Raw genomic sequence first — 15,926 nt, 5'->3', positions numbered from 1 at the left:
ATGATCACCAACAATGGACGGTCAATGATCACCAACAATGGACGCTCAGTGATCACCAACAATGAACGGTGAGTGATCACCAACAATGGACGGTCAATGATCACCAAAATGGACGGTCAATGATCACCAACAATGGAAGGTCAATGATCACCAACAATGGACGGTCAATGATCACCAACAATGGACGGTCAATGATCACCAAAATTGACGGTCAATGATCACCAACAATGGACGGTCAATGATCACCAACAATGGACGGTCAGTGCTCACCAACAATGGACGGTCAGTGATCACCAACAATGGACGGTCAGTGATCACCAACAGTGGACGGTCAATGATCACCAACAATGGACGGTCAATGATCACCAACAATGGACGGTCAATGATCATCGGCATTGGACAGTCAATGATCACCAACAATGGACGGTCACTGATCACCAACAATGGATGGTCAGTGATCACCAACAATGGACGGTCAATGAGCACCAACAATGGGCGGTCAGTGATCACGAACAATGGACAGTCAATGATCACCAACAATGGACGGTCAGTGATCACCAACAATGGACGGCCAATGATCACCAACAATGGGCGGTCAATGATCACCAACAATGGACGGTCAATGGTCACCAAAATGGACGGTCAATGATCACCAACAATGGACGGACAATGAGCACCAACAATGGACAGTCAATGATCACCAACAATGGACGGTCAGTGATCACCAACAATGGACGGTCAATGATCACCAACAATGGGCGGTCAATGATCACCAACAATGGACGGTCAATGGTCACCAAAATGGACGGTCAATGATCACCAACAATGGACGGACAGTGATCACCAACAATGGACAGTCAGTGATCACCAAGAATGGACGGTCAATGATCACCAACAATGGACAGTCAGTGATCACCAACAATGGACAGTCAGTGATCACCAACAATGGACAGTCAGTGATCACCAACAATGGACGGACAGTGATCACCAACAATGGACGGACAGTGATCACCAACAATGGACGGTCAATGATCACCAACAATGGACAGTCAGTGATCACCAACAATGGACAGTCAGTGATCACCAACAATGGACGGTCAGTGATCACCAACAATGGACAGTCAATGATCACCAACAATGGACGGTCAATGATCACCAACAATGGATGGTCAATGATCACCAACAATGGACGGTCAATGATCACCAACAATGGACGGTCAATGATCACCAACAATGGATGGTCAATGATCACCAACAATGGACAGTCAATGATCACCAACAATGGACGGTCAATGATCACCAACAATGGATGGTCAATGATCACCAACAATGGATGGTCAATGATCACCAACAATGGACGGTCAATGATCACCAACAATGGACAGTCAGTGATCACCAACAATGGACGGTCAATGATCACCAACAATGGACAGTCAGTGATCACCAACAGTGGACGGTCAATGATCAACAACAATGGACGGTCAGTGATCAGCAACAATGGACGGTCAATGATCAGCAACAATGGACGGTCAATGATCAGCAACAATGGACGCTCAGTGATCACCAACAATGGACGGTCAATGATCACCAACAATGGACGGTCAATGATCACCAACAATGGATGGTCAGTGATCACTGACAATGGACGGTCAATGTTCAACGGCAATGGACAGTCAGTGATCACCGGCAATGGACGGTCAGTGATCATCAACAATGGACGGTCAGTGATCACCAACAATGAACGGTCAGTGACCACCAACAATGGACGGTCAGTGATCACCAACATTGGATGGTCAATGATCACCGGCAATGGATGATCAGTGATCACCAACAATGGACGGTCAGTGATCACCAACAATGGACGGTCAATGATCACCAACAATGGATGGTCAATGATCACCAACAATGGACAGTCAATGATCATCGGCAATGGACAGTCAATGATCACCAACAACGGACGGTCAGTGATCACCAATAATGGACGGTCAGTGATCACCAACAATGGACGGTCAATGATCACCAACAATGGACGGTCAGTGATCCCCAACAATGGATGGTCAGTGATCAACAACAACGGATGGTCAGTGATCACCAACAATGGACGGTCAATGATCAGCAACAATGGACGGTCAATGATCAGCAACAATGGACCGTCAATGATCACCAACAATGGATGGTCAGCGATCACCGGCAATGGACGGTCAGTGATCACCAACAATGGACGGTCAGTGATCACCAACAATGGACGGTCAGTGATCACCAACAATGGACGGTCAATGATCACCAACAATGGACGGTCAGTGATCACCAACAATGGACGGTCAGTGATCACCGGCAATGGATGATCAGTGATCACCAACAATGGACGGTCAGTGATCACCAACAATGGACGGTCAGTGATCACCAACAATGGACGGTCAGTGATCACCAACAATGGACGGTCAATGATCACCAACAATGGACGGTCAGTGATCACCAACAATGGACGGTCAGTGATCACCAACAATGGACGGTCAATGATCACCAACAATGGACGGTCAGTGATCACCAACAATGGACGGTCAATGATCACCAACAATGGATGGTCAATGATCACCAACAATGGACGGTCAATGATCATCAACAATGGACGGTCAATGATCACCAACAATGGACGGTCAATGATCATCAACAATGGACGGTCAATGATCACCAACAATGGACGGTCAATGATCACCAACAATGAACGGTGAGTGATCACCAACAATGGACGGTCAATGATCACCAAAATGGACGGTCAATGATCACCAACAATGGACGGTCAATGATCACCAACAATGGACGGTCAATGATCACCAACAATGGACGGTCAATGATCACCAAAATGGACGGTCAATGATCACCAACAATGGACGGTCAATGATCACCAACAATGGACGGTCAATGATCATCAACAATGGATGGTCAATGATCACCAACAATGGACGGTCAATGATCACCAACAATGGATGGTCAATGATCACCAACAATGGACGGTCAATGATCATCAACAATGGACGGTCAATGATCACCAACAATGGACGGTCAATGATCACCAACAATGGACGCTCAGTGATCACCAACAATGAACGGTGAGTGATCACCAACAATGGACGGTCAATGATCACCAAAATGGACGGTCAATGATCACCAACAATGGACGGTCAATGATCACCAACAATGGACGGTCAATGATCACCAAAATGGACGGTCAATGATCACCAACAATGGACGGTCAGTGATCACCAACAATGGACGGTCAGTGCTCACCAACAATGGACGGTCAGTGCTCACCAACAATGGACGGTCAATGATCACCAACAATGGACGGTCAGTGCTCACCAACAATGGACGGTCAGTGATCACCAACAATGGACGGTCAGTGATCACCAACAGTGGACGGTCAATGATCACCAACAATGGACGGTCAATGATCACCAACAATGGACGGTCAATGATCATCGGCATTGGACAGTCAATGATCACCAACAATGGACGGTCACTGATCACCAACAATGGACGGACAATGAGCACCAACAATGGACAGTCAATGATCACCAACAATGGACGGTCAGTGATCACCAACAATGGACGGTCAATGATCACCAACAATGGGCGGTCAATGACCACCAACAATGGACGGTCAATGGTCACCAAAATGGACGGTCAATGATCACCAACAATGGACGGACAGTGATCACCAACAATGGACAGTCAGTGATCACCAACAATGGACGGTCAATGATCACCAACAATGGACAGTCAGTGATCACCAACAATGGACAGTCAGTGATCACCAACAATGGACAGTCAGTGATCACCAACAATGGACGGACAGTGATCACCAACAATGGACGGACAGTGATCACCAACAATGGACGGTCAATGATCACCAACAATGGACAGTCAGTGATCACCAACAATGGACAGTCAGTGATCACCAACAATGGACGGTCAGTGATCACCAACAATGGACAGTCAATGATCACCAACAATGGACGGTCAATGATCACCAACAATGGATGGTCAATGATCACCAACAATGGACGGTCAATGATCACCAACAATGGACGGTCAATGATCACCAACAATGGATGGTCAATGATCACCAACAATGGACAGTCAATGATCACCAACAATGGACGGTCAATGATCACCAACAATGGACGGTCAATGATCACCAACAATGGACAGTCAGTGATCACCAACAATGGACGGTCAATGATCACCAACAATGGACAGTCAGTGATCACCAACAATGGACAGTCAGTGATCACCAACAATGGACGGACAGTGATCACCAACAATGGACAGTCAGTGATCACCAACAATGGACGGTCAGTGATCACCAACAATGGACGGTCAATGATCACCAACAATGGACGGACAGTGATCACCAACAATGGACGGTCAATGATCACCAACAATGGACAGTCAGTGATCACCAACAATGGACGGACAGTGATCACCAACAATGGATGGTCAGTGATCACCAACAATGGACGGTCAATGATCACCAACAATGGACGGTCAGTGATCACCAACAATGGACGGACAGTGATCACCAACAATGGACGGTCAATGATCACCAACAATGGACGGTCAATGATCACCAACAATGGACGGTCAGTGATCACCAACAATGGACGGTCAATGATCACCAACAATGGACGGTCAATGATCAACAACAATGGACAGTCAGTGATCACCAACAATGGACAGTCAGTGATCACCAACAATGGACAGTCAGTGATCACCAACAATGGACGGACAGTGATCACCAACAATGGACGGTCAATGATCACCAACAATGGACAGTCAGTGATCACCAACAATGGACGGTCAATGATCAGCAACAATGGACAGTCAGTGATCACCAACAATGGACGGTCAGTGATCACCAACAATGAACGGTCAATGATCACCAACAATGGACAGTCAGTGATCACCAACAATGGACGGTCAGCGATCACCAACAATGGACGGACAGTGATCACCAACAATGGACGGTCAGTGATCACCAACAATGGACGGTCAATGATCAGCAACAATGGACGGTCAGTGATCACCAACAATGGACGGTCAGTGATCACCAACAATGAACGGTCAATGATCACCAACATTGGACAGGCAGTAATTGCAGCCGAACCCTTTCCCTCTTGTTTGCCAATTGGACGCCGATTGACTCACAATAAAAGAATCCTGTCTGATAACCTTGGCAGCACGGTGGCATAGTGGTTAGCACTGTTGCCTCACAGCGCCAGGGACCCGGGTTCGAATCCGGGCTCGGGCGACTGTCTGTGTGGAGTTTGCACATTCTCCCCGTGTTTGCGTGGGTTTTCTCCGGGTGCTCCGGTTTCCTCCCACAGTCCAAAGATGTGCGAGTTAGGTTGATTGGCTATGATAAATTGACCCTTAGTGTTAGGGGGATTAAATACGTGGGGTTACGGGGATAGGGTGGGATATGTGTTGGTGTAGGGGTTTTGGGGATCAGGTGGGATATGTGTCGGTGCAGGTTCAATGGGCCGAAATGGCCTCTATCTGCACTGTGGTAGTTTCTGTGATTTCTGTGATAACAGGGATATCCATGCCCTCCTTGTAGTTCCTGCCCCCCACCATCCAGGCCCAATATTTGTTGAGGCTTGCGATCTCATGCGGCTTCAGCTAACACACTTATTTAGAAATAAACACCAATGTTGGACTAATATCAAGTCCGCTCCACAGAAGAGAAGTTTGTTCCTCATCATACTCCAACCTTTCACTGCTGACCCACTCAGCTACACACAACCTTCCAGAGTCTCCCAGCAGAAAGGCATGACCTGCCTGTGGAGTGAGTGTTGTTCACCGTGTGTTCGTTACATTCTCATTGATCACTAAAGATCATTTTAAATTAAATCTGTTTAACGGGTCATAATCATTTGTTTAAATTTGTTAATACTTCAGGTCTGTGCATATGGCAATTGATCCAATCACCTGACTAATCTCACTTTGTCCAGGGTGAGATACTATTTTTAAAATGATGGATCTCATGGGTGATTTGTCGCATGCATCCTGGGCTGTGCTGGGTTTGTGCGAATCAGCAACACAAGCTTGTATCTTCCGTCACCCAGCTTTAGTGAAAACACAAGTGGGAGGGCTCTTGCCATTACCAACACCAACAGCAAAATCATCAACATCCCCAAAACCATCACCAAAATCATCACCATCACGAACACCAAAACCATCACCATCACCAAAACTAAAACCATCATCAACACCAAATACAAAACTGTCGCCTTCACCAACACCACCACCATCAACAAAACCATCACCACCAACATCACCACCAACAACACCACTGCCAAAATCATCACTATCACCAACACCATCACCCTCACCAGCACCACCACCAACACCATCACCATCACCAACACCACCACCAACACCATCACCATCAACAACTCCACCACCACCACCATCACCAAAACCATCACTTTCATCACCACCTTCACCACCACCAATACCTTCACCAACACATCAATAAACCATCACCATCACCACCTCCACCCATCACCAACACATCACCCAAACCATCACCAACAACAACACCACCACCATCACCATAAACAACAATGCCAACTCCACCACCATTGCCATGACCATCACCACCAACAACACCATCACCAAAACCACCAACACCTTCATTAAAATCATCACCAAAACCATCACCATCACCAACAACAAAACCATCACCAACACCAAAAGCATCACCATCTCAAGCACCAAAGCCATCACCAACACCATCAACATCACCAACAACTTCACCAAGACCATCACCATCAATAAAACCATCACCAAAACCATCACCATCAAAAAAAACATCACCATCACCAACACCAAAACCATGACCAACACCAAAACTATAACCATCACGAATACCAAAACCATCACCAACAACAACACCATCACCAACACCATCCGCTTAACCAACACTATCACCAACACATCACCACCACCATCATCGCAATTACCAAAGCCATCACCATCACTAATACTATCAGCATCAACACCATCACCAATACTATCACAATCACCTTCACCAAAACCATCACCAACACTATTACTATCACCAAAACCATCACCAACACCAAAACCATCACCATCAACAACACCATCACCAACAACAACACCACCACCACCATCAACACTATCAACAACACCAACACCATCACCATCATCACAACCAACACCACCACCATCACCATAACCTCACCATCACCATCACCAACAACAACACTATCAGCAGCAACATCACTAACACCATCAGCAAGAACATCACCAAAACCGTCACCAAAACCATCACCATCACCATCACCAACACCATCACAATCACCATCACCATCACCAAAACCATCACCAACATCATCACCAAAGCTATTACCATCAGCAAAACCATCACCAACACCAAAATCATCACCATCACCAAAACCATCACCATCACCAACACCAAAATCATCACCATCACGATCACCAAAACCATCACCATCACCATCATCTAAACCATCACCAGCACCAACACCAACACATCACCAACATCTTCACCAAAACCATCACCATCACCAAAACCATCACCATCACCATCACAATCACAATCACAATCACCATCACCAAAACCATCGCCAACATCATCACCAAAGCCATTACCATCAACAAAACCATCACCAACACCAAAATCATCACCATCACCAAAACCATCACCATCACCAACACCAAAATTATCACCATCACAATCACCAACACCATCACCATCATCTAAACCATCACCAGCACCAACACCAACACATCACCAACATCTTCACCAAAACCATCACAATCACCAAAACCATCACCATCACCAAAGCCATCACCATCACCAACAACATCACCATCACAATCACCAACACCAAAAACATCTCAACACCAAAACTGTCACTTTCACCATCACCAACACCAGAACCATTACCATTGCCATCACCACCATCATCACCACCACCATCACCAACACCAAAACCATCACCATCACTATCACCATCACCATCACCAAAACCAGCACCAACAAAATCATCATCACCAACACCAACACCAAAACCATCACCATCACCAAAACCATCGCCATCACCAAAACCATCACCACCCCATCACCAACACCAGCACCAAAACCATCATCATCACCAGCACCATCACCAACAACAAAACCATCACCATCACCAACAACAACATCTTCACCAAAATCATCACCAAAACCACCACCACCGCATCACCAACACCAACACCAAAAACATCTCAACACCAAACCATCACTTTCACCACCACCAATGCCAAAACCATCACAATCACCAGCACCAAAAACATCTCAACACCAAAACCAAAACCATCACCATCACCAACACCAACACCAAAACCATCCCCAACACCAAAATCAACACCTTCACCAACAAAACCAACAACAGAACCATCACCAAATCTAACACCATCAACACCCATGCCAAAAAGAAGAAAAGTGCCCTAAATATACCTAAAAGGTACCTAAATGTTGAGTTATCATCAACCCTCCTGAATTCTGGGAGAACTGTAAGTGGAATCGGTAAGAAGGCTGGTTACTTTGAGCTAGCACAGTGAGGACAAGCGAATCTTTCACACCTACCATTTGGTTCCTAGGAGTGGCTGGAACTAAACACGCTCAGACTTTTCACGTTTGAATGGAGGGTTATGTTTTGCTGACCACCAAAAGAGCTAATGAGAGGGATTATCCCTTATATCATCCTGTCTCCCTGTTACCCACTGCAGCCCTGCTGCAATCACCCAGGAGGGTTTAGCAAAAAGGAAGCATGAAAGCCAGTGCTTCCCGGTAGGTCGGAGCATCACTCTGAGAGGGACAGTTGCACAGTGACCCTCCAGGGTAACCTTCGCATTGTCTGTGAATTTGGGTCATACCACCATTACAATAGGTATCCGTAGAAAGAAAGAGAAGTTACAACATGGTCACAGGCCATTCAGCCTAACCAGTCTGTGCTGCCGTTTATCCTCTACACCAGTTCTAATCACATTTTCCCGCACTGTTCCCATATCCCTTCAACCCCATTTCCTTAATCCACCTCTCCAATCTCATTCTGAATGTTGAGACAATTTCTGCCACAACGACTAACCCCGGGAATGAATCCCACAGCCTCACATCTCTCTGTGTAAAGAAGTTTCTCCTGCCCTCTGTTCTAAATCTCTTACATTTAATTTTGTATTATAGACCTTCAACCTCGACCCTCAATCTGCTTGCTCTGTCCCATCATTACATCATTTTAAACAGTTCTATCACATCACCCCTTACACCACAGATGCCCCATTAATGAATTAAATATAATGGCACCGTGGTGACCAAGTTTATATTAAAAACTATTTACACACTCTGACAAATAACAGAATCATCCTGGAATTCTCTCGCGTGCTAAGTACTAAAATCAGGAATCACAAGAATCAAACAAGTTCAGGACGTGTTAAACAAATGGATCAAACCCCACTCATAGATCAAGATAAACGTCACTAATCGCACTCTGAGTTACTGTCGCTCACCACACCCTCAGCCTGGCATCTTCCGAGGATTATTAGCCCATCATACATCCCATGAACTGCGCGAGCCTCGGCTCAGGAGCTTTAAGGAAGGAGATGGGATTACTCACCACGCTGAAGTTGGATGCGTTGCATTTCTTCTTGCTGAAGCTGCAGCGGAGCAGCATGTCCTGCAGGCTGTGACCGGCTCGCTCCCAGAACTCCTGCAGGTTGAACGGCTCCAGCTTGAAATCCTTGTGGTCGGTTAGTTTCTGGAGAATATCCCAGTGCTTGGAGCTCAGGTACTTGAAGGCTTCACTGAGGTTTTGTCCCTCTTTGAGGAGTCCCAGCATGGCGCCGGTCCAATTCAGGTCATTCTTTGTGAGCTGGGACAGTCGAGCCTTGTTGAGATTGCAGATAGTTACGGCTGGGAAATCCATGGCGGGTGCAGAGAGTTCCTCCAGAGCTGTGATGTGATCGTACCTGAAGTACTCCTTAATTTGAACGCCACAGCAGTAGAACAAGAAGGCCAGCATCCCCATGAAGGTCAGTGTCCAGAGAGACCGACGAAAGCGGGAGGATGTACGGGCACAAATATTGTTAATCCCGTGGAGGGAGAATCGCTGTCCAGGACTGTGATTGGGACAGCTGGAATCACACAGTCTCTCCCTGGATATCTCCATGGCGGGACCTATTCTCAGAGTCTGAACCGACAATGGAAAGTTATGGGAGACCCTGGCAGTACAAGAGCGACCAATCACGGACTGTACCACAGGAGCCCCAATCACGGACTGTACCACAGGAGCCCCAATCACAGACTGCCTCACAGGAGCCCCAATCACAGACTGTCCCACAGGAGCCCCAATCACAGACTGTCCCACAGGAGCCTCAATCACAGACTGTCCCACAGGAGACCCAATCACAGACTGTCCCACAGGAGCTCCAATCACAGACTGTCCCACAGGAGTTCCAATCACAGACTGTCCCACAGGAGCTCCAATCACAGACTGTCCCACAGGAGCTCCAATCACAGACTGTCCCACAGGACCTCCAATCACAGACTGTCCCACAGGAGCTCCAATCACGGACTGTCCCACAGGAGCTCCAATCACAGACTGTCCCACAGGAGCTCCAATCAGAGACTGTCCCACAGGAGCCCCAATCACAGACTGTCCCACAGGAGCTCCAATCACAGACTGTCCCACAGGAGCTCCAATCACAGACTGTCCCACAGGAGCCCCAGTCACTGACTGTCCCACAGGAGCTCCAATCACAGACTGTCCCACAGGAGCTCCAATCAGAGACTGTCCCACAGGAGCCCCAATCACAGACTGTCCCACAGGAGCTCCAATCACAGACTGTCCCACAGGAGCTCCAATCACAGACTGTCCCACAGGAGCCCCAGTCACTGACTGTCCCACAGGAGCCCCAATCACAGACTGTCCCACAGAAGCTCCAATCACAGACTGTCCCACAGGAGCCCCAATCACAGACTGTCCCACAGGAGCTCCAATCACAGACTGTCCCACAGGAGCTCCAATCACAGACTGTCCCACAGGAGCTCCAATCACAGAGTGTCCCACAGGAGCTCCAATCACAGACTGTCCCACAGGAGCTCCAATCACAGACTGTCCCACAGGAGCTCCAATCACAGACTGTCCCACAGGAGCTCCAATCACAGACTGTCCCACAGGAGCTCCAATCACAGACTGTCCCACAGGAGCCCCAATCACTGACTGTCCCACAGGAGCTCCAATCACAGAGTGTCCCACAGGAGCTCCAATCACAGACTGTCCCACAGGAGCCCCAATCACAGACTGTCCCACAGGAGCTCCAATCACTGACTGTCCCACAGGAGCTCCAATCACAGAGTGTCCCACAGGAGCTCCAATCAAAGACTGTCCCACAGGAGCCCCAATCACAGACTGTCCCACAGGAGCTCCAATCACTGACTGTCCCACAGGAGCTCCAATCACAGACTGTCCCACAGGAGCTCCAATCACTGACTGTCCCACAGGAGCTCCAATCACAGACTGTCCCACAGGAGCTCCAATCACAGACTGTCCCACAGGAGCTCCAATCACAGACTGTCCCACAGGAGCCCCAATCACAGACTGTCCCACAGGAGCTCCAATCACAGACTGTCCCACAGGAGCTCCAATCACAGACTGTCCCACAGGAGCTCCAATCAGAGACTGTCCCACAGGAGCCCCAATCACAGACTGTCCCACAGGAGCTCCAATCACAGACTGTCCCACAGGAGCTCCCCCAATCACAGACTGTCCCACAGGAGCTCCAATCACAGACTGTCCCACAGGAGCTCCCCCAATCACAGACTGTCCCACAGGAGCTCCAATCACAGACTGTCTCACAGGAGCTCCAATCACAGACTGTCCCACAGGAGCCCCAATCACAGACTGTCCCACAGGAGCTCCAATCACAGACTGTCCCACAGGAGCCCCAATCACAGACTGTCCCACAGGAGCTCCAATCACAGACTGTCCCACAGGAGCTCCAATCACAGACTGTCCCACAGGAGCTCCAATCACAGACTGTCCCACAGGAGCCCCAATCACAGACTGTCCCACAGGAGCTCCAATCACAGACTGTCCCACAGGAGCTCCAATCACAGACTGTCCCACAGGTGCTCCAATCACTGACTGTCCCACAGGAGCCCCAATCACAGACTGTCCCACAGGAGCTCCAATCACAGACTGTCCCACAGGAGCTCCAATCACAGACTGTCCCACAGGAGCTCCAATCACAGACTGTCCCACAGGAGCTCCAATCACAGACTGTCTCACAGGAGCTCCAATCACAGACTGTCCCACAGGAGCTCCAATCACAGAGTGTCCCACAGGAGCCCCAATCACAGACTGTCCCACAGGAGCTCCAATCACAGACTGTCCCACAGGAGCTCCAATCACAGACTGTCCCACAGGAGCCCCAATCACAGACTGTCCCACAGGAGCCCCAATCACAGACTGTCCCACAGGAGCTCCAATCACAGACTGTCCCACAGGAGCCCCAATCACAGACTGTCCCACAGGAGCCCCAATCACAGACTGTCCCACAGGAGCCCCAATCACTGACTGTCCCACAGGAGCTCCAATCACGGACTGTCCCACAGGAGCTCCAATCACAGACTGTCCCACAGGAGCTCCAATCACAGACTGTCCCACAGGAGCCCCAATCACAGACTGTCCCACAGGAGCCCCAATCACAGACTGTCCCACAGGAGCTCCAATCACAGACTGTCCCACAGGAGCTCCAATCACAGACTGTCCCACAGGAGCTCCAATCACAGACTGTCCCACAGGAGCTCCAATCACAGACTGTCCCACAGGAGCTCCAATCACAGACTGTCCCACAGGAGCTCCAATCACAGACTGTCCCACAGGAGCTCCAATCACAGACTGTCCCACAGGAGCTCCAATCACAGACTGTCCCACAGGAGCTCCAATCACAGACTGTCCCACAGGAGCTCCAATCACAGACTGTCCCACAGGAGCTCCAATCACAGACTGTCCCACAGGAGCTCCAATCACAGACTGTCCCAAAGGAGCTCCAATCACAGACTGTCCCACAGGAGCTCCAATCACAGACTGTCCCACAGGAGCCCCAATCACAGACTGTCCCACAGGAGCTCCAATCACGGACTGTCCCAAAGGAGCTCCAATCACAGACTGTCCCACAGGAGCTCCAATCACAGACTGTCCCACAGGAGCTCCAATCACAGACTGTCCCACAGGAGCCCCAATCACAGACTGTCCCACAGGAGCTCCAATCACAGACTGTCCCACAGGAGGTCCAATCACTGACTGTCCCACAGGAGCTCCAATCACAGACTGTCCCACAGGAGCTCCAATCACAGACTGTCCCACAGGAGCTCCAATCACAGACTGTCCCACAGGAGCTCCAATCACAGACTGTCCCACAGGAGCTCCAATCACAGACTGTCCCACAGGAGCTCCAATCACAGACTGTCCCACAGGAGCTCCAATCACAGACTGTCCCACAGGAGCTCCAATCACAGGCTGTCCCACAGGAGCTCCAATCACAGACTGTCCCACAGGAGCCCCAATCACAGACTGTCCCACAGGAGCTCCAATCACAGACTGTCCCACAGGAGCTCCAATCACAGACTGTCCCACAGGAGCTCCAATCACAGACTGTCCCACAGGAGCCCCAATCACAGACTGTCCCACAGGAGCTCCAATCACGGACTGTCCCACAGGAGCTCCAATCACAGACTGTCCCACAGGAGCCCCAATCACAGACTGTCCCACAGGAGCTCCAATCACAGACTGTCCCACAGGAGCTCCAATCACAGACTGTCCCACAGGAGCCCCAATCACAGACTGTCCCACAGGAGCTCCAATCACAGACTGTCCCACAGGAGCTCCAATCACAGACTGTCCCACAGGAGCCCCAATCACAGACTGTCCCACAGGAGCTCCAATCACAGACTGTCCCACAGGAGCTCCAATCACAGACTGTCCCACAGGAGCTCCAATCACAGATTGTCCCACAGGAGCTCCAATCACAGACTGTCTCACAGGAGCTCCAATCACAGACTGTCCCACAGGAGCTCCAATCACAGACTGTCCCACAGGAGCTCCAATCACAGACAGTCCCACAGGAGCTCCAATCACAGACTGTCCCACAGGAGTCCCAATCACAGACTGTCCCACAGGAGCCCCAATCACAGACTGTCTCACAGGAGCCCCAATCACAGACTGTCCCACAGGAGCTCCAATCACAGACTGTCCCACAGGAGCTCCAATCACTGACTGTCCCACAGGAGCTCCAATCACAGACTGTCCCACAGGAGCTCCAATCACAGGCTGTCCCACAGGAGCACCAATCACAGACTGTCCCACAGGAGCTCCAATCACAAACTGTCCCACAGGAGCTCCAATCACAGACTTTCCCACAGGAGCCCCAATCACAGACTGTCCCACAGGAGCTCCAATCACAGACTGTCCCACAGGAGCTCCAATCACAGACTGTCCCACAGGAGCTCCAATCACAGACTGTCCCACAGGAGCTCCCCCAATCACAGACTGTCCCACAGGAGCCCCAATCACAGACTGTCCCACAGGAGCTCCAATCACAGACTGTCCCACAGGAGCCCCAATCACAGGCTGTCCCACAGGAGCACCAATCACAGACTGTCCCACAGGAGCTCCAATCACAAACTGTCCCACAGGAGCTCCAATCACAGACTGTCCCACAGGAGCCCCAATCACAGACTGTCCCACAGGAGCTCCAATCACGGACTGTCCCACAGGAGCTCCAATCACAGACTGTCCCACAGGAGCTCCAATCACAGACTGTCCCACAGGAGCTCCAATCACAGACTGTCCCACAGGAGCTCCAATCACAGAGTGTCCCACAGGAGCTCCAATCACAGACTGTCCCACAGGAGCTCCAATCACAGACTGTCCCACAGGAGCTCCAATCACAGACTGTCCCACAGGAGCTCCAATCACAGACTGTCCCACAGGAGCCCCAATCACAGACTGTCCCACAGGAGCTCCAATCACAGACTGTCCCACAGGAGCTCCAATCACAGACTGTCCCACAGGAGCTCCAATCACAGACTGTCCCACAGGAGCTCCAATCACAGGCTGTCCCACAGGAGCACCAATCACAGACTGTCTCACAGGAGCTCCAATCACAGACTGTCCCACAGGAGCTCCAATCACAGGCTGTCCCACAGGAGCCCCAATCACAGACTGTCCCACAGGAGCTCCAATCACGGACTGTCCCACAGGTGCTCCAATCACAGACTGTCCCACAGGAGCCCCAATCACAGACTGTCCCACAGGAGCCCCAATCACAGACTGTCCCACAGGAGCTCCAATCACAGACTGTCCCACAGGAGCTCCAATCAAAGACTGTCCCACAGGAGCTCCAATCACAGACTGTCCCACAGGAGCTCCAATCACAGACTGTCCCACAGGAGCTCCAATCACAGACTGTCCCACAGGAGCTCCAATCACAGACTGTCCCACAGGAGCTCCAATCACAGACTGTCCCACAGGAGCTCCAATCACAGATTGTCCCACAGGAGCTCCAATCACAGACTGTCTCACAGGAGCTCCAATCACAGACTGTCCCACAGGAGCTCCAATCACAGACTGTCCCACAGGAGCTCCAATCACAGACTGTCTCACAGGAGCTCCAATCACAGACTGTCTCACAGGAGCTCCAATCACAGACTGTCCCACAGGAGCTCCAATCACAGACTGTTCCACAGGAGCCCCAATCACAGACTGTCCCACAGGAGCTCCAATCACAGACTGTCCCACAGGAGCTCCAATCACAGACTGTCCCACAGGAGC

Source organism: Somniosus microcephalus, chromosome 4, assembly GCF_052327205.1.
Source record: "Somniosus microcephalus isolate GS21.2 chromosome 4, FLI_Smic_1.0, whole genome shotgun sequence".
Classification (NCBI taxonomy): Eukaryota; Metazoa; Chordata; class Chondrichthyes; order Squaliformes; family Somniosidae; genus Somniosus; species Somniosus microcephalus.
The sequence above is the reverse complement of the archived record's forward strand: the minus strand, read 5'-3'. Positions refer to the sequence as shown.